The sequence below is a fragment of the Phoca vitulina genome, unplaced genomic scaffold (assembly GCF_004348235.1).
Source record: "Phoca vitulina isolate PV1807 unplaced genomic scaffold, GSC_HSeal_1.0 scaffold37, whole genome shotgun sequence".
NCBI lineage: Eukaryota > Metazoa > Chordata > Mammalia > Carnivora > Phocidae > Phoca > Phoca vitulina.
The window spans coordinates 9,316,458-9,341,449 of NW_022589740.1; the positions used below are offsets into that span (position 1 = coordinate 9,316,458).

The 24,992-nt window shown below is 44.7% G+C and overlaps 1 protein-coding gene across 6 annotated transcripts in view; it reads left to right on the top strand.

Moving 5' to 3' along the window:
• Positions 1–24,992, top strand: part of PIP5K1B (phosphatidylinositol-4-phosphate 5-kinase type 1 beta) — a 297,690-nt gene that overhangs the window by 27,113 nt on the left and 245,585 nt on the right. The window contains exon 2 of one of the 6 annotated variants that reach the window (XM_032427594.1): positions 12,320–12,478. The exons of the other annotated variants lie outside the window; for them this stretch is intronic. The gene's annotated coding sequence lies outside the window, so the exon portion shown is untranslated. The remainder of the gene's footprint in view (positions 1–12,319; positions 12,479–24,992) is intronic. 6 annotated transcript variants of the gene reach the window in all.

The window sequence follows — 24,992 nt, forward strand, 5'->3', positions numbered from 1 at the left end:
AAATGAGGCTAATGTTGTCCACTTCAGTGGGTTATTGAGAAAATTAGCTGAAATAAAGGAATATGGGCAGTAGGAACTAGGTAAATACTACTTCATTTCACTCTTTACGTGCTTTTTATAACAGATCTTAAGCTGAGGGCAAAGGGGATAACATTGGGAGTGGGGGTGGGGTGGGAGGGAATTGCAAAAGGGATGAGTGGGCTTTGCCCTGGAGGAATTTAAATAGATTAGGGGAGCCAGGCACTGTGAATTAGGGGAAGATAATGCAGTTGAAAGAATGGTGGCAACAATGTTGAGGGTGGTGGGGGTTGGGGTCAAGCCAGCCTCCGGGCTCCAAAGTAAGCCTTGGAGGTTGCCCGTCTGCTGGTTGTTCTCTCCAGATCTCTCCAGATCTGAAGATGGGCTGGTGCAAAGGTTTTACCCATGCTGTGAAATTGCTCAGTGAGAGACCCACACTTCAAAAAGCGTTAACGTGTTTGAATTATGCTCTTTGCCTTTGCAAAATGGCCTCTTCTTCACAGTATTTCAGGAAGTATTTCGTAATAAACAGATTGCAACTCTTTTTATCACGTGGATGCAAGGAGACTAGGAAAGGAGCGAGCTGACTTCCGGCAACTTCCGGCTCGTCCTCCGCTTCCGGGGCTCCTATGCTTGAACCAGTCCAACGTAGAGTTGCTTCTAGAAGCTCTTGAAATCTTTCTCATGACACTGTAATAAATAGTGAGATGGAGGAGATAATATTTTATTTATACTTCTCTTGTGGACTTAGCACTCTTCAGTGTGTATTTTCAGTTATTTGCAGGCATGTCTTATCTGCCCGGCTGGATTGTAAGTTCCTTGAGGGAAGAAGGGTCTCTTGTTCATTTTCTAATAAATAAAACTTTGTCCAAAGCAATTCTCTTTACTCCAAAATCATGCTGACTGAGCTACATGGATCACTTTTGTTTATTTGTCGTGTAGTGTGGTTCAAGAGTGTCTGAAACTAATCATTTGGGTTTGGGTGTATTTGGGATTCAAAGGAGATTCATTTCCTTACCATTTCTTTTTTTTTTTTTTAAGATTTTATTTATTTATTTGACAGTGAGAGAGGGAACACAAGTAGGGGGAGCAGGAGAGAGAGAAGCAGGCTTCCCGCTGAGCAGGGAGCCCGACGTGGGGCTCGATCCCAGGACCCTGGGATCATGACCTGAGCCGAAGGCAGCTGCTTAAGGACTGAGCCACCCAGGTGCCCCTCCCTTACCATTTCTAACTTAGGCTCTGCTAGTATATTCCCTTCACTCCACCTGGGGATCAGTGATGGTATGTCTCATTTCTCATTCATACTTGTTCAGAAACTCAGAACTATGGCCACCTCCTGTTGAGAAAAGGACATCAGAAGAGGAGGCGCTGGTCTCAAGTCTGATAGCTAAACCCAGACAATTGGGTCTGGTAAGTAGAAGATAGTGGGGCCTAAAGAAAAGAATGAACACATCTAGCGGGTATAGGAAGGTCCGTGTTTTTCCTGGGCAAGGCTCTCTGGGAGAGCTGAGTGAAGACGCAGCTGGTATGGAGAAAGACGTCAAGAACGCAGCAGAGTAGAGAGGGTTGCCTGCCCCTTTGGCAAAGCCGGGTGGTACGTGTTGGTTGTGTAGAGTGGGCATTACCAGCACCTGCCGGCCCGGGGTGCAGGTGCTCTTTACGCTCATCGTCCGGTGGTGCTGCTGGTGATGATGATGGAGAAATGGGAGCCTTGCACCGGTTTTGATGCTTTGCACCTGCTGAGGAGGTCAGCCCCTTCTTCCTTGTGATAGGAAGGGTATTTAATTTTGGTGTAGGCCACAAGGTGACTGTAAATACTCATGTATTTGGGTAATTAAATTGGTGGTAGCTTATTTTTAGAAATCATCTGAGAAGCTGATCATCCAACCACAAAATTGCCAGTGGGAAATGAGAAGCAGATGGCTGAAGAGAACCTTGCTGTATGTTGTACGTGCTCACACAGTATGGTGCTGGGTACTGGTCACTCCTCTGGCGCCATGCCTTGTCTCTGCCCAGTTGCCTCAAAGCGTATGAGCTAGCCTGGCATTGCAGTCTAAACTGCACAGACGTGCGTATTTCATTTTTCTCCATTTGTTCAGCCGGTGTCCGTCAGTCCTTCTAACTGGTCAACATGTGAAGAATGATGGCTAACTTCAGTGCTTCCTCAAGAAAATTTTATAAACCCTGTCTTCCTTGAGTCCTGTTGTCTATGTTGTACACAAACTCTGTATGACTTTTAGGTTTTGGGAGGGAACAATTGAATAAAAATTTTCTCAACCCGTTCTGGGCCGCTAGACCAAGGATTTTTAACTTTCCTTCTGAGATCACCACTTATTAAAATACCTAGACTCTGTAAGTGATCATTGAACTGGTAAGGAGGCTGGGATGTGCTGTGGTGATTAAGAGTATGAATTTCGCTTCACATTCTGTCTCTGTAACTTCCATGTGACCCCGGGAAAGCCACTCAACTGCTTTATTCCTCAGCGTTTTTGGCTATACGATGGGAGTAATTATGTGCCTACCTCATTGAGTTGTTGTAGGAATGGATTCTGTGAGGGGCGTCTCTGGGAGGCACTCAAATATTTGCTCATGTTTAATGGACAGTTAGAATGATCAGTGTGTGAAGTTTATACAGAAAAGTAGATGAGTTCATCCCACTAAGGAACTTACAGTGGAGTTGGAGAGATAAGCTCATGAAACACAATCAGCGGGGCTGGGAATGCAAAATAAGATGGGGTTTCTGAGAGTTTGGAGAAGGGAAAGATCACTCCCGTGTGGGAGGCACGCAGGAGTACTGCAGCTAGAATAAACAAGAGAATGGGGAAATGTTCCAGATGGGAGGGAAGGACAACAAGAGCAAAGGCTCAGAGCTACACCCAACATATCTCTATGGCTTGGTTAAGAACTTGTTCAGTGAAGACTGGTGGGTAGCAGGCAGGTGAGTCCAGAATGTGTCAAGTACACTGGATAGAGAAGATCCTACTCCTTTTCTCCCATATATAATTTTGTAATGTCATGACTGATACTTGCTCCCTTGGCTTCCTGTTCAAATGCCCTGAGACAAAGGGATGGGAATGTCTCCACAGCCTGTGGAAGGCAAGAGGAGAAACAGGAGTGATGAACAAGGAAGAACATGCTTATCCACAAGCTATAATCTGATGGAGAAACCATTGTACAGAGCATTGGGCGAGGCTAAAAGGGGGAGAGGGGAAAGCCCATTGGTTTGATTGTTGTGGGAACCTTCTGCTAACTAGAGAGATGGAGGCTAAGGCTGATGGTATTTTGTTGACACACACTGTGTAACTGGAAGAAGGAACAGATGACTGTCCCAACTTCTACTCAGTGGCTAAGTGGCCTCAAAATAAAGTCCAATACCTTTTGGCTTTTTTGGGTCACTTCGCAGAATACAACTGAAGAAGTTGCCAGATTGGACTTACCACCAACCACTCAGGAAGAATTAGTGTATGATATGGAAGAGGGAGGAACCTTTGAAGACAATGTGGATGGTCTGTTGGAATAAATTTTAACATTTTAGAACTTTTTTTAGGTTTAGAGAATTCTTGAGAATATAGTACAGAGTATGGGAAACACTCATTTTTTCTATATCATTATCTTACATTAGCATGGTACATTCATCCCAATGCATGAACATCTATACGTTATTATTGACTGAAGTCCATACTTTATTCACATTTGCTGTTTTCCCTATTGCCCTTTTTTTGTTCCAGGGTCACATCTAGGATACCACATTACATTTAGTTGTCATGTCTCCCTAGGTCCATAGTAATTGTGACAGTTTCTCAGTTTGTCCTTGTTTTTGATGACCTTGACAGTTTGGAGAATTACTGTCCAGTGTGTTACAGGATGTCCCTCAGTGGGGATTTGTTGAATGTTTTCTCATGATTAGATGGGGGTAATGTGTTTCAGGGAGATAATATGCCGTTCTCATCACACTGTATCAAGATTACATATGCTATTAACATCTCTGCTGATGCTGATCTTGATTACCTGGGTGAAGCAGTGTTTGTCAGATTTCTCCACTATAGAGTTATCCTTTCTTTCCTCCCCTTTTCCAGACTGTACTCTTTGGAAGGAAGTCACTATGTGCAGCCCACACTTAAAAAGTAGGGAGTTGTAGTCCTCTTCCTTGAAGGAGGAGTATCTGTAAGAATTACGTGGAATTCTGGGGCGCCTGGCTGGCTTAGTTGGTGGAGCATATGACTCTTGATCTCGGGATCAGACTTCAAGCCCCACATTGGGTAGAGATTACTTAAAATCTTAGAAAAACACACACACAGAGAATTATGTGGAATTCTTCTGCATGGGAGATTTGTCTATTCTCCCTGCATTTGTTTATTCAGTCACTCATTTATGTCACTGTGGACTCCTTTATGTTATACTTTGAGTTATAATCCAGTACTGCTTTACTTTCTTGCCCAGACTGTTCCAGCTTTGCCCCCTTCGTTTCCTCCTTCTGTTCACTCCTGTATTCCTCAACATTCCCCCTATCCCTGTGGAGTTTTGTTTGCTTGTTTTCGCACCTCCTTATTTGCTGACACGACAAATGCTCTTGGCTCATCTGGTATATTTCCTATCTTGGATGTCTTGGAATTTGGAACCAAAAAGGTGTCTGTGTAGTGTATGTGGGATGTTATTTATAGTAATACACACTCACAAAAGGTTCAACCTAGAAGTTAACACAAAACTGAAATGTCACTTTGCGACAAACATATTGTGAAGTGATAAAACACAATGCTGGTGAGGTTGTAGGGAAATAGACATGCTCACATATGTACAGATAATGTAGCTATGTAATTGGAGAGCAAATAGAGGAGATGACCGTGCCCTTTGTTCCAGGAAACCTACCCCTGGATATGGTACTTAAGGCAGAGGGAATAGTGAGTTCAGAAAGCATGAAGGAGTTTGGGGAATAGCAGGTTGGCCAGGGAGGCTGGAGTGGAGTCAACAAGACAGAGCAGCAGGTGGGAAGGCCAGAGAGATGGAGTGAGTAGGAGCAGGCACCTGCCTGGCTGGGGGGTACCCCATACTTGTGCGGATGCCAGTCACATGTAGTGCGTCTGAGTGCCTCTTTCAGGGCCAAGCACTGCCATGGACCTGGGCTTTGGTAAATCCTTCTTGAGACTTGAGCTTTTTCTTTGAGAAGACAATTGCCTATTGGAGGGCTTTGAGCAGAGGAGTAAGGTAATCTGATTTCATTTTTGAAAAGAACCACTCTGGCTACTCTGGGTGCTAAGAACTCGAGGGCAAAAGCAGGGGGACCGTTACAAGGTCTTTTAGTCTATTGGTATATTTTCATCTGTTTCTATGAATCTTGATCTATTTGTATCAAGAGTAGTAATTGTTGTACATACTATTTTCCCATCTGCGCATGTTGGTATTCAGTTGCTCTGTGGTCCTCTGTTCAATCACTTTGGGTGGCTGCCTAGTAGTGTATCAGTTCCCTATTGGTGCTATGAAAATTTACCATAAATTTAGTGGCTTAAAAGGACACAAATTTATTATCTTACGGTTCTGGAAGTCAGAATTCCTAAAGTTGAGGTGTTGGCAGGGCTGTGTCCCTTCCGAAGCCTCTAGGAAAGAATGTTTTCTTGCCTTTTCCAGCTCTGGAGGCCTCCACATACTTTGACGTAGGACCCTTTCCTCTGTCTTTAAAGCCAGTAACATAGCAACTTCAAATCTCATCTCTTAGTCTCTAACCTCTGTTTCTGTTGTGTCCACATTGGGCCCACTTGGATAATCCAGGATAATCTCCCCATCTCAAAATCCTTAACTTAATCATGTTTACAAAGTTCCTTTTACCACGTAAAGCAGCATATTCCCAGGTTCTGGGTATCAGGACTTGGACATCTTTGGGAGGAGGCATTATTTGGCCTACCACAGTTGGTGTTTTGTAGTTCATTTAACGATTCCCAATGTTGGATATTTAAACTTTTGTATCCAGTTTGGGGCTATTAGGATATTCCCAAAAGACATATTTGTATACTTGAACCTTCTTTTATTGCAGATTTGTTTCAGAACGTGTCCATTAAGATAAACATGTCAGGTCTAGGTTTCCTGGTTTCCAAAAGGCATAAACATCTTACGTATTTGGTCTCCAGATACACGGTTACATTATCATAAGTCCAGTGGGTATATCCATTTCCCTACCGAGTCACCAGCATGCTTTTTTTTTTTTTTTTAAGGTTTTTAATTTATTTATTTGAGAGAGAGAGAGAGTGAGAGAGAGTGCACGAGAAGGGGTAGGGTCAGAGGGAGAAGTAGACTCCCCACTGAGCAGGGACCCCGATGCGGGACTCGATCCCGGGACTCCAGGATCATGACCTGAGCCGAAGGCAGTCACTTAACCAACTGAGCCACCCAGGCGCCCCACCAGCATGCTTTTTAAAGGTGTGTTTCCATGGCTTGCTACAAGATGACATTTCATAGTGGCATTAATTTCTTTACTGGTTAGGTTGAATCTTTTTGGCGTATGTGCAGGTGCGTGTACGGTGTGTGGTATGTTCTTCGTATTTTGAAAAGAGTGTTTTAGTTTGTTTTGCTTTTTAGCTGTATCTGAAGCTAGAAGAATGGAGACAGAGACAGACTTGCATTAGAGCACAAGGCTGACATTAATACGTGACATATACAGAACTATTTTGCGTTCAGTTCTCAGCAAAGAGAACAGTGATCTTCAAAATGAAAAGGGATTAATTAAGAAGGACGTAGAAGACAATGAAAGAACATGTAGGTAACCTGAATGAGTTCACATCTCTGGGCCATACTAGATCATATCTCAGGGTGTTGGAGGAGTTAGCAGATAGCGCCTTTCAGCCACTGCCAGTGACCGTTGAGTAAATCTTGGAGAGTGGGAGATGTTCCAGAAGACCAGAAACAGGCAAGTGTTGTTCTGTGCAACATTTCAGAGTTGAATTCCTGACACATTCAATGTATGAAATGTTCCCTTGCAAAAACTGTGAATTATCATCTTGTAAGTGATTTAAAACCCATAGAAGAGATGGCATTGATCCCTAGAAACTAGCATAAATTTACTAACGTGTAGTCACCCATTTATCACATTGCCTTTTTAGATGAGTGTTCTAGATTGGTAGAGGAAGAGAGAGCCATAGACCCAGAAGCATTTGACAGAAACCTCTCACATGTCTGGAGAATGGCAGAACAATCCAGAACATTCACAGCTGAGTCTATTCATATGCCATAGCACGGTTAATGATTGAGTGACGGCTTAGAAAGAAGTTCCCAGTGGCAGGCCTTCCGATGTTAGCACGGCCCCCCATGTAAGAAGATCCTTAGGACTTGGATGAAAATCGTAAAAAGTCCTGTATTTTATGTGGCTGATGACATGAAGTTGAATGGGCTAGCTAAACCTATAGAATAAATATTCACGCCATGAAATAAATATTTGCCAACTATGAAAATGGGCCCAAACCATACATTTCACAGAAATAATGAGAATTTTTAAAAACCGAGGTTGCTTTGAGAAATGAAATTGCAGTTGATTTTCCTCCTTTTATGGTGTTCCTGAATTTCCCCCAGTTAAAAATAAAAGCAATAATATTTATCTAGTGAGAACAGTTGTTTCAAGTTTAATTCCTGTATGGTGGGAGAATGCTGGGGGCTACATATGGTTGAGAAGGGAGCATGGAATAATGCAAAAATTGCCCAAATGAGAGGAAAAGATCTGGGCGCTGCGTCTGGCATGCCATAAGCTAGCTTAGTTGTCATCCTGGGCAGGCAGTCGGCATCGCCTTTCTGGGTGTGAGTTTTCTTATCTGAGAGTTGGGGAAGGAAACGGGTGGGGTGAAGTTAATCACTCTGCCCCATTCCCGCTCTCGTGTTCTCCTCAGGCATTTACAGGTTTGTCCTCCTGCTCTTCAGTTAGTTGGCCAAATTTCTAGACTAAATGGAACCTTCCAGATTTTTCTGGATTAAACAAACCATTACAGGCCCTCTGTGAAAGGGGCTCAGTTATCTTTTAATCAGCAAGTTCTTTTTTTTATTTAATTTTATTTTATTATGTTAGTCACCGTACAGTATATCATTAGTTTTTGATGTAGTGTTCCATGATTCATTGTTTTCGTATAACACCCAGTGCTCCAGGCAGTACGTGCCCTCCTTGGCTCCCTGCTTAGCGGGCAGTCTACTTCTCCCTTTGACCCTCCCCACTCTCATGCTCTCTCTCTCTCTCTCAAATAAATAAAATCTTTTTTAAAAATACAAAATCTGCAAGTTCTTTGAGATCTGCCTCCTTCAGGGTCCTGTGAGACCACTTATTTTCCCTTTAACCCAAGGTTAATTGCGCACTGCACTTGAGCCCCTTTTGCTCAACCAACTAAGACCAACATCTGTTCTTGTTAAGGGTTCCGGCCCACCCCTTGGGATTTCAGAATGAGATGGAGCCTCTCTTTGACCAGCCCAGAAAGTTCTCCATGACTTTACCTAAGGGGGCCTTGCCCTCAGCATCTGCATCCTCCATCAGGCTACCCCAGACCATTCTGGTCCACATGAGCTCTTGATCACTGACTTCCTCCAGCTCCGTCCTGGGCACCACCATTTTGATTTAGTTGTATCCATAGTGAACATTTAATTTTGAATTTTTAAACTTCACATGTAATTTCCCCCCATATATATCTTCATGTCATCAATTTGAAAGGAGTTGAGCATATTTCATGTGCCTCAACTTACCCTTGCCTCGTCAAATTTATCCCTATCGTTAGTCATCAAATATGATCTAGTATTTGTGTTTTTGCTTTTATGGAACATAATGTATTGTATACCTTCATACAACCTAGTCTTTTGCTTCTTTTGTCTTATTTCCTTAGATTAAATTCTCAGAGTTGAGGTCTGTGATTAAGAGCTCCGTCAATAGGGTTCTTGCTTCATTTGGGGCGGTCCTGTTTTGACTGACAGAGCAAAGAAGAGAGGCCACTTCAGCATATGACATTCTTTCCCATAACCTTTAAAATATTTCAGAATTCTGCACTTACATGGAAACATGTACATTTCAGCCTCCTCCCAGGCCTTCCCTCAATCCCGAAATCATTTCGGTGGGAGGACTGGTGCACCCCCCTCAGGTCGCAGTACTTTTCAGCCTGCTCTTACCTAAATTTCTCCTTGGGCTTCCTCTACCTTGAATTCTTCCCGGGGTCAGCACTTTTGCATTTTTCCAGCTCATTTCAGGCACTCCCAGCTCTGCCCTGCCTATGCATGCTCCAGGCTTTGCAGCTAAGTTCAGGTTCTAAGTCTCAGTTAAATACTGCTCAGCCCGGGCGGCAGGGCGACTGCCCGATCGTCCAGGCTCCTGCCTGCTCTCTGGCCACCTGCCGTAAGTCTAGCTCAGGTTCATGTATTATGTTTCTGGGTAGCACGTGGGCAGGAAATGAGCTCCCCGCTGTGGCTGGGATCAGGGGGGAGTCTCTTCGCTTATCTGAAAAACAGGTCTTTCACTTGCCACCTTTGGCCAGTCGTCCTCTGCCTCTGTGTCCTTGGAGGCTACCTCCCTACCCCTTGCCTAGAAAGCTCTCCCAGCCCAGCCAGCTTGAGATAAGCAGAGTGAACTAGGAGGCCACTCCTGTGTGGCCCCAGGCTGCTCTGGACACGTGTGTGCATCAGGTGTCTGGATTTTCTTCCTTAAGAGGTGCAAGATTGTAGAACTGATCCTTTTGTCAGATGAAGATGCTGCTTTGTTCCTAACCAGCTTCATGTTGACAGACGGGAAGTACTTAAAGCCTTTCAGATAGGGCTGCTTCTAAAGAAGGTTCGCAGTCTACTCTCTATATACATGCTTTGGGGCTGGGTAGATGTTAAGTCGTTCTAATAGAGCACAATGCCACAGAATGGAGGTTAAGTGGCTGTTGATGTGTGTAGTTAGCAACAGTAGAAGACAGAATAGCCCATTTCTTCTCTGTAGTCGCAGAGATGCCCAGCCTCAGGTTAGAGGTGCCTGCTGATAAAGTTTCACTCTGACAGTCTCGGGAGGTGGGCTTCTTTGCAATGCAGGTGGACAACCTTTGTAACCCAGACTCAGGTTCCGTGGCTGTGACAAAGTCACCAGCGTTGCTTTAGCAACAGACTTGTTTGCATGTCGTAAAACGATGATATAATGCCGGCAAATATTTATTTAGCAAGAAGTGTAGGTGTGCGCAGTAAGACTTGCCCTTTCCTTATGGAGTATTTCCTTACGAAGTTCATTCGTCCCGGACTCTAGGACTCCGTGATATCATGGGAGGGGCCCAGGCCGTAAATGTCACAAGATCTGAGTTCAAGCTATGGGTTGGCTCAGTTGTCTACTAGTTGTAAGACTTCAGGTGCGTAAGTCACCCGAGGGTCCAGAGGTTTTTTACCTACATAATCGGGAGGGATTGGGAAAAATATGGAATTAGGTCATTTCTGAAGACATTTTTGCTTTACAGTATCTAATCAGTACTCCTTTTTTAAAAGATTTTATTTATTTATTTATTTATTTATTTATTTATTGAGAGAGAGAGCGCGTGCGTGAGCAGGGGGAGGGTGAAAGGGAGAGGGAGAAGCAGACTCCCCGCCGAGCAGGGAGCCCGATGCGGGGCTCGATCCCAGGACCCATGATCATGACCTGAGCCGAAGGCAGCCACTTAACTGACTGAGCCACCCAGGGATCCCTCTAATCAGTATCCCTAAATGCCATTTCACCTCTCATTATACAATTACTTGCCCATTTCACTGGACTTGGAAGTACAGAAAATTATGAAGAAAAAATGTATAACCTGTATTTCCATCACTGAGGCAAAATAATTATTCGTATTTTAAAATATTTCCTTCTAGTCTTTATTCTAAATAGATACACGTAAGAGGGGTGCCTGGGTGGCTCAGTCAGTTGAGCATCTGCCTTCAGCTCAGGTCATGATCCTGGGGTCCTGGGATCGAGTCCCCACGTCGGGCTTCCCTGCTCGTTGAGGAGTCTGCTTCTCTCTCTCCCTCTGCTCCTCCCCCTTCTTGTGCTCTCTCTTTCAAATAAATAAATAAAAACTTTTTTAAAAAGCCAGATATATGTAAGAATGGGTAAAACATGGTGTGTATGTATACATCACAACTGGGGTCATACCATATGTACATTTGCGTCAGGTGATTTTTGTTTCATTTAACATTGTACCATGAGTATTACCTCATGTTGTCCGAGCAGTGCTGTGAGCTTTTATGTAAAACTAGATAGCCTTGGTCATTGTGCAGTTTCTTTTGAATTTTCCATGTCGGAGACCACATTACGGGCACTCTCGAAGCTAAGCACACTTGGCTTGCGAACATCCTGCGTGAGTACAAATAACCAGCCTTGGCATTCTAAAGAATAAGCAGTAGGGAGACCCCAGAGCGCTTCATGCCTTCTTGCCGCCCACTGCAGGGGGGACAGGTGGGCATAGCCAGGGGTCAGAGTGAGGGTGACAGTGCACGGGACCCATCGGGGTCTCAGATGACCTCCACCGATAGTTTTCTTTGTGCACAACCAGGTTAAACAGGGCCGATGCCGGGCAAAGGGAGGATGGAGGGAAACTTGGTAATCAAGGCTTGCCTTCCTGTACCCTGCTCCACCCCACCTCTTGCTGCCTTTGACACCCCTCCTCCCCCTGCAATGGGTCTCCCCCTCCTCCGCAGGCCTGTTGCATTTCGTTCACGCTGCAGAGAAAGTTCTTATCGTATAATAACTGGAAGTTTTCTGTGGCAGTTGCTCGGTGTGGGGAGGGGCAGGGTAGGTTATAAGAAGTCAGAAATGTATGTCTCCCCACTTCCTCCATCAGTGAACTTCTCAGTTGGAAGATAATCTAGTTCAGGTTAGAAGAACTTGTGAAGGTGAACGGTGACCAACTATTTTAAAATCACTTTCTATTGTTTGCGTATTTCAGCAGCGTTCAGGGTTATATTGGTTTTGGCGAGCTTGCGCACACCGGGGTGTCTGTAGTAGGAAATAGTCCATTGAGTGGGAACTTTTACAGAGGCTCTTAGAGGCTCCTTCCAGTTCTGAAATTCTGTCATTGATGGCATTGTTTCTGTGGGAAGGAGCATTCCGAGTTCCAAACAGCTGAGTCGTCGATCTCTACTCCTTTGAGGTGTGAACCACCCAGAGATAAAATCATCCTTAAAAATGCAGGTACGTGTATGTCTTTTGTTGTATGTGTAGATAACAGTAAGAAAAGTACTGTTGATTGAAACTGCCACCCTCAGGTGGCAGGTACTTTCCTCAGAGCCTCCACACGTTCCCTGGTCCTCCTCACAACGATTGTTTGAGGTAGGCATTATCGCCTCCATTTTACAGATGAGGACGCTGAGGCCCAGCAGAGCCAGCGTGTGACTGCAGACCTGTCCAACTCCGAATCTTGTGACCTTTCTTCTTTGGTGCCTGATGCCTCCCAGTCCTGTGCTAGCCAGCCTTCCTTCTCACTGCTTCGCCCCCAAAGGTCCTTCCACAAGAGAGGTGAAAGTTACTTCTTTTAAGTATATCTGTGTTACTTGCTTTGAGAGACCTGAAAAGTTGATTCTTGTGCATGGTGTCGTGGACCACGTTGGAGCTTTTCACTCTTGCTCAGTGGGGAGTGAACGGGCCATTGACATGCTCTCAGACTCTGTAGAAGGAGTAGCCTGAGGAGAACCTTTTATATCAAATGTCACTGAAGTATCCAGTTACAAGATTCAGGTAAACATATTACAAATCATCTGTAGGGAATAGAATGGAGTAGTCAACAATGATGAGTAACAGGCCTCTCTCTTTCTCTCTCTCTCTTATTTAATGACAGTATTCACATGAATCTAGCTTAAAATGTGAGGATATCCATTCATTTGTTCATTTACTTTTTTTTTTTTTTAAGATTTTATTTATTTATTTGACAGAAAGACAGCGAGAGAGGGAACACAAGCAGGGGGAGTGGGAGAGGGAGAAGCAGGCTCCCCACCGAGCAGGGAGCCTGATGTGGGGCTCGATCCCAGGACTCTGGGATCATAACCTGAGCTGAAGGCAGACGCTTAACGACTGAGCCACCCAGGTGCCCCCATTTGTTCATTTACTCATTAGCCTTCGGATTTTTGAATCCTCTTATGTGCATAGATTCCATGCCAGGCCCCAGGGGACACAAAAGTGGATGAGACACAGTCCCTGCCTTCGGGCTGAAAATCTAGTGGACAGCAGCCCCAGAAACATCTTTTAAAATGATCTCGGTTTTAGGGCGCCTGGGTGGCTCAGTTGGTTAAGCGACTGCCTTCAGCTCAGGTCATGATCCTGGAGTCCCTGGATCGAGTCCCGCATCGGGCTCCCTGCTCAGCAGGGAGTCTACTTCTCCCTCTGACCCTCCCCCCTCTCATGTGCTCTCTCTCTCATTCTCTCTGTCAAATAAATAAATAAAATCTTTAAAAAAAATAAAAAAAATAAAATAAAATGATCTCGGTTTTAAATGTCCTCCCATAAGAAGTAGAGCTCATGAGTGAAGAAGAATCTCTTTTACCTGGTATAGATTTGGTGAGCATTACTTCCAGTAATGTAGAGTCTCAGCCAATATGTGTCAACTGGCAAAACCCCACAGAAATATAGTAATGCTACATTGGTTGACTGCTCATTGGCCCCACCACATTGCGAGTTGCCCGAAGATGTGTCCTGTCTTGGGTTAGACTGCTCTGCGCTCTGAGATGTGCTTTTCATAACACATATGGCAAAGCAAGAATGAATGCGGGGACTTAGGCCCCCATCCTGTGCTTGGTATCCTAGGGTTCACTGCTGGGTAGGAGTTGAGGCACTGGGCTTCTCAGCTAGATCCCCAGAGAAGGAATCCTTCTAGGATGACATCTGAGGACCACGCTCATGAGGCCTGAAATTGGGAACTCGGTTGGAGCCTGTTTCACGAGGAGGATCAGAGCTGAGGGTGGTGGTGGATCCTGGTGGCGGGGATCCCTTCCCAAACCATGTTTGTGTTTCTGGAAGAAGAGAAGGGTACGGGGGGATGAGAATGTCTGCTGGGGGCAGGAGGCCACTAGCCTCAGTTACTACAGAGGCTGAAGGCTTTCCTTGGTCCATGGGGGATGGCCGTGTTAGGAGGGGAGCCCGACGGACCTCATTTTTAGAGTCTGTTTCCCATGAAATGTGCTGCCATGAGGAAGTTCCATGTGTAATTTGCCTCGAACAAACAGACTTCATAGGACGCTATCAAAACCCAACCTGAGCTCCGTCCCCCACTCTCCCATTAAAAGTTACTTAGCCAGAAAGCCATTTTCCCTGTTTCTGAATGAAAACCTATCACGTGACTGTTCTGACTGCTCTTACATTTTCAAGAGTCCCATTTTAATGTGCCAAATACTTGAAACATCTAGCAATCTAGTAATCACATAATAGTCGAAGCTCCTAACTTCATTCACGTTTCTAACTGCTCCCCGCTCCTCCAGCTCGGGGTCTGGCTGGGAGAAGGGTCTGTGGCTTGGATGCTTTCTCTCTCACTTGCTCAGCAGCTGTTGCTTCTGGGCTAAGGAGGGGTGGGAAGGACCGGATGGGGCCTAGGAACGTTTTTATTGATAGGCAGTAACAGAGTAGAGCTGTTTCTGTGTGGTGGGTTTTTAGATTTAGATCTTGCTCTTACGGAGCTCTTTTGGGGGTTCTTCAGAGATATCCCCTCACCCTGTCCCTAGGGACCTCTTACTTCCAGCCACCTTGGTTTGGCTGCTGTATACTCCTTTCTCCGTCTCTGGAAAGCCCACTGGTCCATTTGTTCTCCTGTCTGCTGGGTTCCATCGCTGTCCACTTGGCCCTTGGTCTGCAGAGCCTGAGAGAACCCCATACATACACTCTTGGCATGATTCCATGTCTGGGCCTTGGCAGAGACTCCTGCATCCTTTGTCCCCACAAACTTGGGGATTACAGGCTAATCCCAGTGTCAGAGTTGGGTCCTTTGGCTTGTCCATCAGCATCCAGCCAGCCCACTTCGAGCTTTAGATTTCTCGGGCAGACGTCACCAGCTAGGTGGTGGTGTCTCCCACGTTATGGGAGTCTCATGCTCTCCAGCTAGTCCCACTGAAGCCCCTTGCTGGGCTGGAGCGGGGAGGGCAGGGACTCCCACCTCTTCCCTAGTTCTCCACTGTAGGACCAGACTGCAGATGACCTGATTCAATCATTCCTCCTCTTAGCCACCAGAAGCCTGAGACTCTTGCACCCTCACTGTGGGTGAGGTCAAAACCAGCGCACTTGGTTTTCGGCTATGTTCTGCGAGGAATTGTAGCCAGGCCTGGCATTTCACCTTGGAATCGGATATCAGTCTTATCATAGGGGCTTAGTTGACATGTCCGTGATACCATCCTGGAATACTTTTTTGAGAAGCAGTACTTATCCTATGCCCCACTCTTGGAGGTTCACAAGATACACAGCATAGAAGAGGCTTCCAGGTGTCCTGCCCGCTTTGCTCTAGCCTCTTCCTCTCCTGACCTTCCTGCCCTAGGGCCTGTGCTCACACCATATCTCCCCAGCTCCCTGTTCCTTCTTTGCAATGCTGGCTCCCTCCGAGCCTTCAGGATTCTTAAATATTGCTGCCCCAGAAAAGGCTTTCTTGTCCCCCCCCACCTAAGTAGATCACCCCTTAAGTCTCTGCCACTGCATCCTCTCCTCTTTATTTCCTTCATAGCACATATTCTGGAAGATATATTTTCTTTCTTTTTTTTTTTTTTTTTTAAAGATTTTATTTATTTATTTGACAGAGAGAGACACAGCGAGAGAGGGAACACAAGCAAGGGGAGTGGGAGGGGGAGAAGCAGACTTCCTGCTGAGCAGGGAACCTGATGCGGGGCTCGATCCCAGGACCCTGGGATCATGACCTGAGCTGAAGGCTTAACGACTGAGCCACCCAGGTGCCCCTGGAAGATATATTTTCAAAATATAAATTATACAAACTATTAAGGATCTTTCTCTCCCATCAGGTTGTAAGCCCCATGAAGGAAAGGTCCATGCCTGGTTCTGTTCAGCAACATGTACCTAATTGGTGCCCACTAAATATTTGTTGAATAAATGAATGAAAGCATGAATTAAAAAGTTAACTTTATTTAAGCTATGATTTCCCAAATGGATCTCTTCTTTCATGTTAACTCTCAATATGGGCGGGTGGGGTGTGGTTGCATGGGATGCTCAGGCAGAGTTTGGGCAGCACGGATAGGAGCCTTAACTTCTAGGGTGTACTTTTCTAGTCATTATTACGCCCCGCCACCACCACCCCCACTCTCACTTTAATTCATTCTCACTGTCTTCCAACAAGAACTTTGTTTAAGGCTAACAGAGTGGGGCCATCACCCCATTTTACAGATAAGTACACCAAGGAGAAGAAGTTAGGTGTGGGCTCCCTGAAGGGGTTAATGGCAAGCATAGCCCAGAGCTCAGCACTCCCAGCTCCATCCCGGGCTGGTCCTCTTCTGTCTCCCCTGCTGTCCCAGCTGTCCTCTGGCCTAGACCAGGCCTGTGGCCTGATGCACCACTTCCGAATTGTGTAGAGCCCACAACAGCTCAGGCTTGGTTTGGAATGAAGCGCCCAGAACCCATCTTGCATGGGGCAGAGCAAGAGCATTTTTCTTGCAGATGCAGCAACTAAGAAAGCAGTGCATCCCTGTCCTTGGCCTGCACGGCTAGAAGTTCATGGCTGATGGGAAGGTCTTCCTCCCCGGGGAGAAGTAGAAGCCGGATTTTGAAGGAAGGTGTCGGGCTTGAACTAGGCTGGGCGATTGCCTTCTCTTTCCTTCTTTCCCCAGTCGCTCCACAGACCTTCTTCACCCCAGCCCCAAGTCCGAGAACTTCACATTCTTCCTTTGCCGTGTTTTCCTCCCTGTGAGGCCCATCGGGGTAGTCTCTGGGGTGCTGACATGTGCATAGACTTGCTTCAGGAGGAGAGAATCTTATCTCCTGGGTGCACATTCTTCTGGTGTGTCCTGTCTGGTTATTATCCAATCGAAACTGCAGCTGTTGACAGTTGGTTACATAATTACCGTGTGTTGATTATGCTACTGTATAGACCATTGATTTCATTGGTTAGTGATTACTGCGATGTCTTCACAGCATTCTCTGCAACATGGCAGTGTTTCCCTTGATCCTGGCTTTTTGATGGTGATCGCTATTTACACTACTCGTAATGCCTTACATTTAAAATGTGCTCCAGAGTTAACTGAGCACTTCCGTTTTATTATCTCATTGGGCTCTTTTATAGGAAAAGGCAAACAGGCACCTTATTTTAGGAGCGCCAGAGGTAAAGTATTGATTCGGGGTATAGCCTGTCAATGTCGGCATGATGTAACTATTTTTTTTTTACAGCAAATATTTCGTAGTTTATTGGCAAAAATTAAAAAGCGAATCTTGAATTTTTCTGACTCCAGTTCAAGCCTCCTTGTCAAAATCCAGCAAGGAGAGTAGTAGAAGATGAATCCTGTCCAGGGTCATATAAAATAAATCCTGATTTCTCGGCCAGGATCTGAACTCCAGGATCTAAACCAGAACATGGTTTAATATTACATTGTGAAGAAGTAGGTTGTTGAGTCCGGAGTTTGCTTAGCATAGGGGCCTCCATTTATTTATTCTTGCACACAACCTCAGATTCACCACTGCAGAGTGAAAGAGCGTGGCAACCGGCACCATCTAATTCTGAAACATTTCCATCGCTCCAAAATAAAACCACCTGTTCCTAAGCAGTCACTCCCTGGTACTTACTCCCCGTAGCCCTAGGCAACTAATCTGCTTTTTGTTTCTATGGATTTGACTGTTCTGGATAGTTCATAGAAATGGAATCACACAATGTGTCCTTTGGTGTTTGGCTTCTTTTGCTTAGCATATGTTTTCAAGGCTTACACATGTGGTAGCAGGTCTCAGTATTTCCTTCCTTCCTTATGGCTGCAAACCCAGTATTTTTAATGTCAGCAATTCCTAGGGTTATGAAAAACCCGGCACTGACCCACCTATAGACCCACCCTCTTCGTGGGCATTACCTTCCTCTCTCTTGAACTAGGCTGGGCGATTGCCTTCTCTTTCCTTCTTGGGGCTTTAGTCCGTAATAATGCACAGATCCTAAAGTTTCTTGTGCAGTTAAAGCTGTAGTCTGTTGCATATTACTTAGGACTCTGGAAGAAAGCCATAGGCTGTTTTATACAAGGATTACAAATAATTCTTTGGGTAAGAAGACCCCTCCTTGGGTACAAGAAATGTTCATTAGATTATGTCAGGAAAATGATGGAAGTATTCTCAAGACCCTCACATCCTGGAAATGTGTGCAGTGCTGAAAGCCCATGTGGATATTCCATGGGTCCCCCTCAGAGGTTGGGACCTGCTGGTTTAAGGTCTGTTCTTCAGCCTTTGTAGGTGGCGTGATGTAAAGAGAATGAGCTTCAGAGATGGACACAGCTGGGTTTAAATCCCACCTCCACCGAGTGTTGGACATTGGTCCTTGGGCACGTGACTTTAAGTTCCTTCTTGGGTAAATGGAAGTGATGTTACCTACTTGCGGTAGGCTGAAAAATCGCTCTCCAAAAATAACCATGTCCTAATTAATCCCTGGAACCTGTGTTACCGTATTTGGAAAAAAAAAAAAAAAGTCTTTGCATATGTGAATAATTTAAGGACTTTGAGATGAGCAGATCATCCTGGATAATCCATACGGGCCCTACCTGGAATCACAGTGTTCCTCATACAAGAGGCAGGGGTTTCTCAGCCTCGTTTCTCAACAGCCAAGGAATACTAGTGCTGGAAGCATCCAGAAGCTGGAAGAAGCAAGGGCTGGCTTCTCCCATAGAACCTCCAGAGGGAGTATGGCCCTGCTGACACTTTGATTTCAGCCCAGTAGCCCTGGTTTTGGACTTCTGGACTTCAGAGGGGTGAAGGAATGTATTTGTGTGGTTTGACGCCACAGAGTTTGTTATGTGTTGCAGGGTTCTCAGGAAACAAATGTACTTCTTTTAGAAGCTAACTTAACAGCTGCATTTAACTGGCATGTTGCACTTCGCTTTCCTCTCTTCTGTCCTTGTGTCAAAGATGGTGTTTCTCAAACTTTGTGTACAGTGGTTAGAAATTGTAGCTCTAGAGCCATGTTTCTCAGCCTCGTCACTGGTGACATCCTGGGCCAGCTACTACTTTGTTGTGGGGCTGTCCTTTGCATTGTAGGATGTTTTGAAGCATCCCTACCCAACTAGATGCCAGTAGCACCTTCCTTCCAGTTGTGATAACAAAAAAAAGTTCCAGACATTGCCAAATATCAGCTGGGGGACAAAATAACTCCCTGCTGAGAACCACTAACCTAGGCTTGATCCCAGCAATATCACTCCAGAGCTGTGTGTTCCCAGGTAGGTTAGACAACCTCTCTGAGCCTCCGTTTCATTATCTCTATGATAATAATAGTACCTACATCACAGGGTGCATGTAAAGATACTCACATGATATAATATACACAGAGATCTCAAAAGAGTGCCTTGTACATGGGAAAGGGTTGAATAAATGAAAGCCATTATTAACCCATGCTCTGCCACACTGGTCTATCACACTATTTTGTGTACTTTCCATGATAGAAATAGTGGGTTTTTAAAACCTTTTCCAAATAGTAACTTGTATGATAAAGCTCAGTGTTTGAAATGAAACATCCTCCCGCCCCACTTTTCCCCACCGCTGTGCTTAAGAGTTGAGGAATCATGGCTCGGCTTGCATGCTTGGACTGCCTGTCAGTCGTGCTTACTCACTGAACTCTTCATATAATCCCCTCGATGAGCTGTAACAACAAGAAAACCCCCTTCCATCTGTCAGTGATAGTTCTATTATTCCGTAATTACAGCTTTCTCCTCGGTGACGTGGCTGGAGCTTTCACTTAGAGATGTGTTAGTGTGTCTATTCAAATGTGCGAAATATCTAGCAGCGTTTAGCAGTTTTTGGTGAAATGTTAGAAAGTGTTTTGAATAGATACCATCATCTACTTTTGTAAGGAAGAGGAATGTGCTCCAACTGTGGTTTGGGCCATTGTGTCTCTAAGCACTGGGGGCATGGCAGTGAATAAAAACAAAGATTCCCTGTTCTCAATGAGCTTGCATTCTAGCACAGAATCATAATAATATGCATGATGAGTAAGTGAATGGTATAGTATATTAGAGGGAGGTAAGACCTTTGGAAAACAAGCAGTCTAGGGTGGGGGGAGGATTGGGAGTGCTCGATTGGCACTGGGGACAAGATGTGATCTTGAATAGGGTGGGAACGGTTTTTAATTATTTTCATAGGGGTGAATGAAAATGTCTTTGTGGATTAAAACCAGTGTTTGCTAATGCACCTCTGCCTATAATGTACAGTTGGGATACTCGAATCTTTCAAAGGTCCTAAACCTCTGCTCCTTTTCTGCTGTACTCTCTGGGAGTGTCTTTGAGGGTTAAGCCATGTGGCTTTGGTTTATCCCGGCTGCCGTGGGAATTCTTCATAGGAATGGTTCAGGGATAATTATTAGCAGTGCAGTCTTGGGGAAAGAGTATGCCTAGCACCTCAGAGCACCTTTACTTACGTCAAATAGATTCTCTTTTTAATTCCGGCTCTCTACGTATATAGTGGATGACTTTGGGCAAGTCACTTAACATCTCCAAGCCCCACCCTCCTAATGACCTTTGTAAGGATTAAATGAAATAACGCATCAAAAGCACTTAGACTTGTGTCTAGAGCATAGTAAATCCTCAGAAGATGCTGGTAGTTAAATTTTCCAGTTAGTATGTAGAAAATTTCTAAGGTAGTATGTACATATTCATGGTAATTGTAGTTGTTTCAGATATATGCAAACATTGCTCTAATAAACTCTGCCTGCAAAAGGCGAGTCTACAAAGAGAGCCTGTGAGCTGGCCTCTTGTGAGCTAGGGATCTGGACACATGGAGTACTCTGTGCGAATTTTCCGAAAGGGAGGTTGAAATGAATAGAGGCAGTGTCTAATTCAGGTAATAAAAGTCCAGCTATTTAAAAAAATGATATGATGAATTAGTTACCATGGATGCTTCCATTGACTGACTTTTGTGGGGAATAGTATGGCTATTCACCTTGCTGGTAGATGCTGAGATGGGCATTTATTAGATGATGGAGTAGAAGGCGTTGCCCAGTGACGCTGAATGACTGCAAACGGTCCTCAGGGAGTCCAAGGCTTGATTGGGAAATGGTCAGGACCAGGAACAGAACGTACCTGGGATGCCCTGCTGCACTGCCAAGAAAAAGCCCTAGAGGTCATGGAGGTGGTGATTGCACCACACTGTGATGGTGCTGAGTGCCACTGAATCATTCACTTTAACATGGTTGGGTTGATGTTATGTGAATTTCACCTTCGTCGTCGTTTTTTTAAATGAATTTCTGGGGATGCCTGGGTGGCTCAGTCGATTGAGCATCCAACTCTTGATTTCCACTCAGGTCCTGATCTTGGGGTGTGGGATTGAGCCCCGAGTGGGTCTCTGTGCTCAGCGCAGAGTCTGCTTGAGATTCTGTCTCCCTTTTCCTCTGCCCCTCTCCCCACTCGAGGGCTCTCTCTCTCTTTTTCTCCCTCTCTCTAAATAACTGAATAAATAAAATTTAAAAAAATAATAAAAATGCATTTCTCACAGTGCCAGAGCTAAAGCCCAGATCCCACATCTCCTTGTCTACTCTTCAAAGCAGTTACTAAAGAATAGGGCAGCCTTAGAGTGCCTGGGTGGCTCACTTGGTTGAGCGTCAGACTCTTGGTTTCAGCTCAGGTCACGATCGCATGGGTCATGGGATCAAGCCCCATATTGGGAATCTGCTTGAGGATTCTTTCCCACTACGTGCGTGTGCGCTCTATCGCGCGCGCTCTCTCTCTCTCAAATAAATAAAATCTTTAAATACATAAATAAAAGAATAGGGCAGTCTATATGGAATAACTTCTCTTTAACTTTACAAATGTATTAAAAGTTTAATGTTTCAGATAGCCAACACTTGGTGCCTGTTGGCTTGTTTATAAAATTCAGTCCTGCTATATTGGTTACATAGATAGAAGCCAAAGCTGTATCCCCACAGTATCCATCATAGTATCTTGCCCATAGCAGTTGTGCAATAAATGGGGATTGATTTGAATGTATGTTGTTTTCTGTGTTGCCCTAACTTTAGGACGTAATGTCAGTGGAAGTGGATTTGAACTATATAGTATTAGCGATATTGAAGTTCAGCTTGCTCTGAGTTGAGTGACCTGGGCCCAGAGAGGTTGGGTCACTCCTGGAGGTAGTGGGCAAGGCCAGGCTGTTGTGTTTCCCCTCCTAGTTTTATTGAGATAGAGTTGCCATAGCCGCTTATAAGTTTAAGTTGTGCAGCATCATTATTTAACTTAACATATATCATGGAATGATGACAGCAATAAGTTTAGTTAATATCCATCATCTCCTGTACAGACAAAAGAAAAAAATTGGTCTTTTCCTTGTGATAAGAACCCTTAGTAAACACCGTCTTAACAACTTTCAAATACACCATATGGCAGTGTGACCTACAGTCATCACGTGGTACGTTACCTCCCCAGTACGTATTTATCTGATAACTGGAAGTGTGTACCTTTTGACCACCTGAATCCAGTTCTCCTTCCCCCAGACCCCACCTCTGGCAAACACAAATCCGATCTCTTTTTCTATGATTTTCATTTTTTCTTTGTTTCTTTCTTTCTAGATTCCACATATAAATGAGATCATATAGTATTTGACTTCTTTCACTTAGCATACTGCCTCAGGGTCCACCTGTGTTGTCTTAAATGGCAGAATTTCTTCCTTTTTATGGCATAATAGCACTCTATGTGTGTGTGTGTGTCTGTCTGTCTGTGTACCCCATCTTCTTTGTCCACTGATTCACTGATGGACATTTAGGTTGTTTCCACACTGGCTATTGTAAATAATGTTGTTGTGAACATGGGAGTACAGATATCTCTTGGATACACTGTGTTCATCTCCTTCAGGTATATGCCCAGAAGTGGAATTGCTGAATCCTACTGTAGTTCTTTTTAATTTTTTGAAGAACCCCCATGCTGTTTTTTTTTTTAAGAAAAACTTTTAATTTTGAAATAACTATACACTAACAAAATTTTGCAAAAATAGTACAGAATACTCCTGTGTACCCTTCCTCCAGATTCCCCCAGTGGATGTATTTCATATAACTATAGTGCAACAGCAACACCAGACATTTGATATTGATAATTTGTGTGTATACTTCTATCCCCATGCTGTTTTCCATAGTGGCGGCACCAACTTGCAATCCCACCAACAGTGCACAGGGTTCCCTCTGCTTCCAGGGTGTGGTTTCTTAACTTCATATTTGTGAAAATATCGGTAGGTAGTTCATCCCGCCATAGCCATTGGGATATGATTTGGTTTCCTTTTTTTCTCCTTTCTTTCTCTCTCTCTTAAGAATCTGACACCCCGATTCCATGGAAAATCCTGTTTCTAGGAACATAAGACCCATCCGTGTTCCATTCCTTCTTTTTGCCACTACTTAACCAATGTGTGTTTCAGCCAGTTCTTTTCGGAGTTTCTGCTAGCTCACCTGTCAAGGGGGAGAAGTGGTGCTTCCCTATTGTAGGGACCAGGGACTGGACTAGGTGTCCTTCTAAGGCTCCTTTTGATGCCACCTGCCCACTCAGTGATTAGCTGGTGGGTCGGTTTTGAGCTGACGTAAACATGAGGGGGTATTGCAAGTTCTGTGTATAAATCCTAACTATTCCTCATACTGTTTCCATGGCAGTAGTTGAGAAAAGATGTGGAAAGAATGAATATGGCCATGAAAGGGGTGGGAAAGGGTCTTAACTGGAATTTGGACAAGGATTCTACTGTCCTTTAAGTTCAGTATAACGAAGTATGATGGGTTGAGACTAGAAAGTTTGAAAGGGGCATTGTAAGAAGCAGGATCTTCAGGGCACCTGGGTGGCTCAGTCGTTAAGCGTCCACCTTCGGCTCAGGTCATGATCCCAGGGTCCTGGGATCGAGTCCCACATCGGGCTCTCTGCTTGGCGGGAAGCCTGCTTCTCCCTCTCCCACTCCCCCTGCTTGTGTTCCTGCTCTCACTATCTCTCTCTCTGTCAAATAAATAAATAAATCTTAAAAAAAAAAAAAAAGCAGGATCTTCAGCAAGGGAACATAAAAGTGAGGACTGCAACTGTGTCCAAAATAAACAAGGTAGGTTTTTTGGTTTGTTTTATTTTGTTTTAGTGAAAACAAGAAAACCAATTTTTAAAAAACAGAAACTACCCAGGGAGAGCAAGCAGCAGGAGAAAATGAAGGCGGGAAAGATTCAGTAAAAATAAAATCCAGTGCCTGAGCATAATGGCTCACGCAAGGCCACGTGAGGCTTCCAGTCTACCATTTCCAGTTCATCTCTTCATTAAGTCTTCTCCCAGGAAAATCTGCCATAAATCTGCTTTGCCTAAAAACTATAAACTTATCAGTAGAAAAGGAATACACTGCTCATGTAGAAAATTCAGAAAATGCGCGTAATAAAGGAAGGTAAAGATCTCTCAACCTCACAATTCAGAATAACTGAATAATTTTTATTTTATTTATTTGAGAGAGAGAGACAGAGATAGTGCGAGAGAGCACAAGCAGGGAAGAGAGGGAGAAGCAGGCTCCCCGCCGAGCAGGGAGCCCGATGCGGGGCTCGATCCCAGGACCCCGGGCCCATGACCCGAGCTGAAGGCAGACGCTTAACGACTGAGCCACCCAAGGTGCCCCTAACTTAATAATTGTAATAATTTTAGTATGTATGCTTCAGTCTTCCCTATTTGCATTCACTTGCAAATCGTCTTAAAGAATCAAAAGGGACATATTGCTTTAGAATCTGCTTCTTAAAAACAAGATGGCTGGGGGGCGCCTGGGTGGCTCAGTCGTTAAGCGTCTGTCTTCAGCTCAGGTCATGATCCTGGGGTCCTGGGATCGAGCCCCGCATCGGGCTCCCTGCTCGGCGGGAAGCCTGCTTCTCCCTCTCCCACTCCCCCTGCTTGTGTTC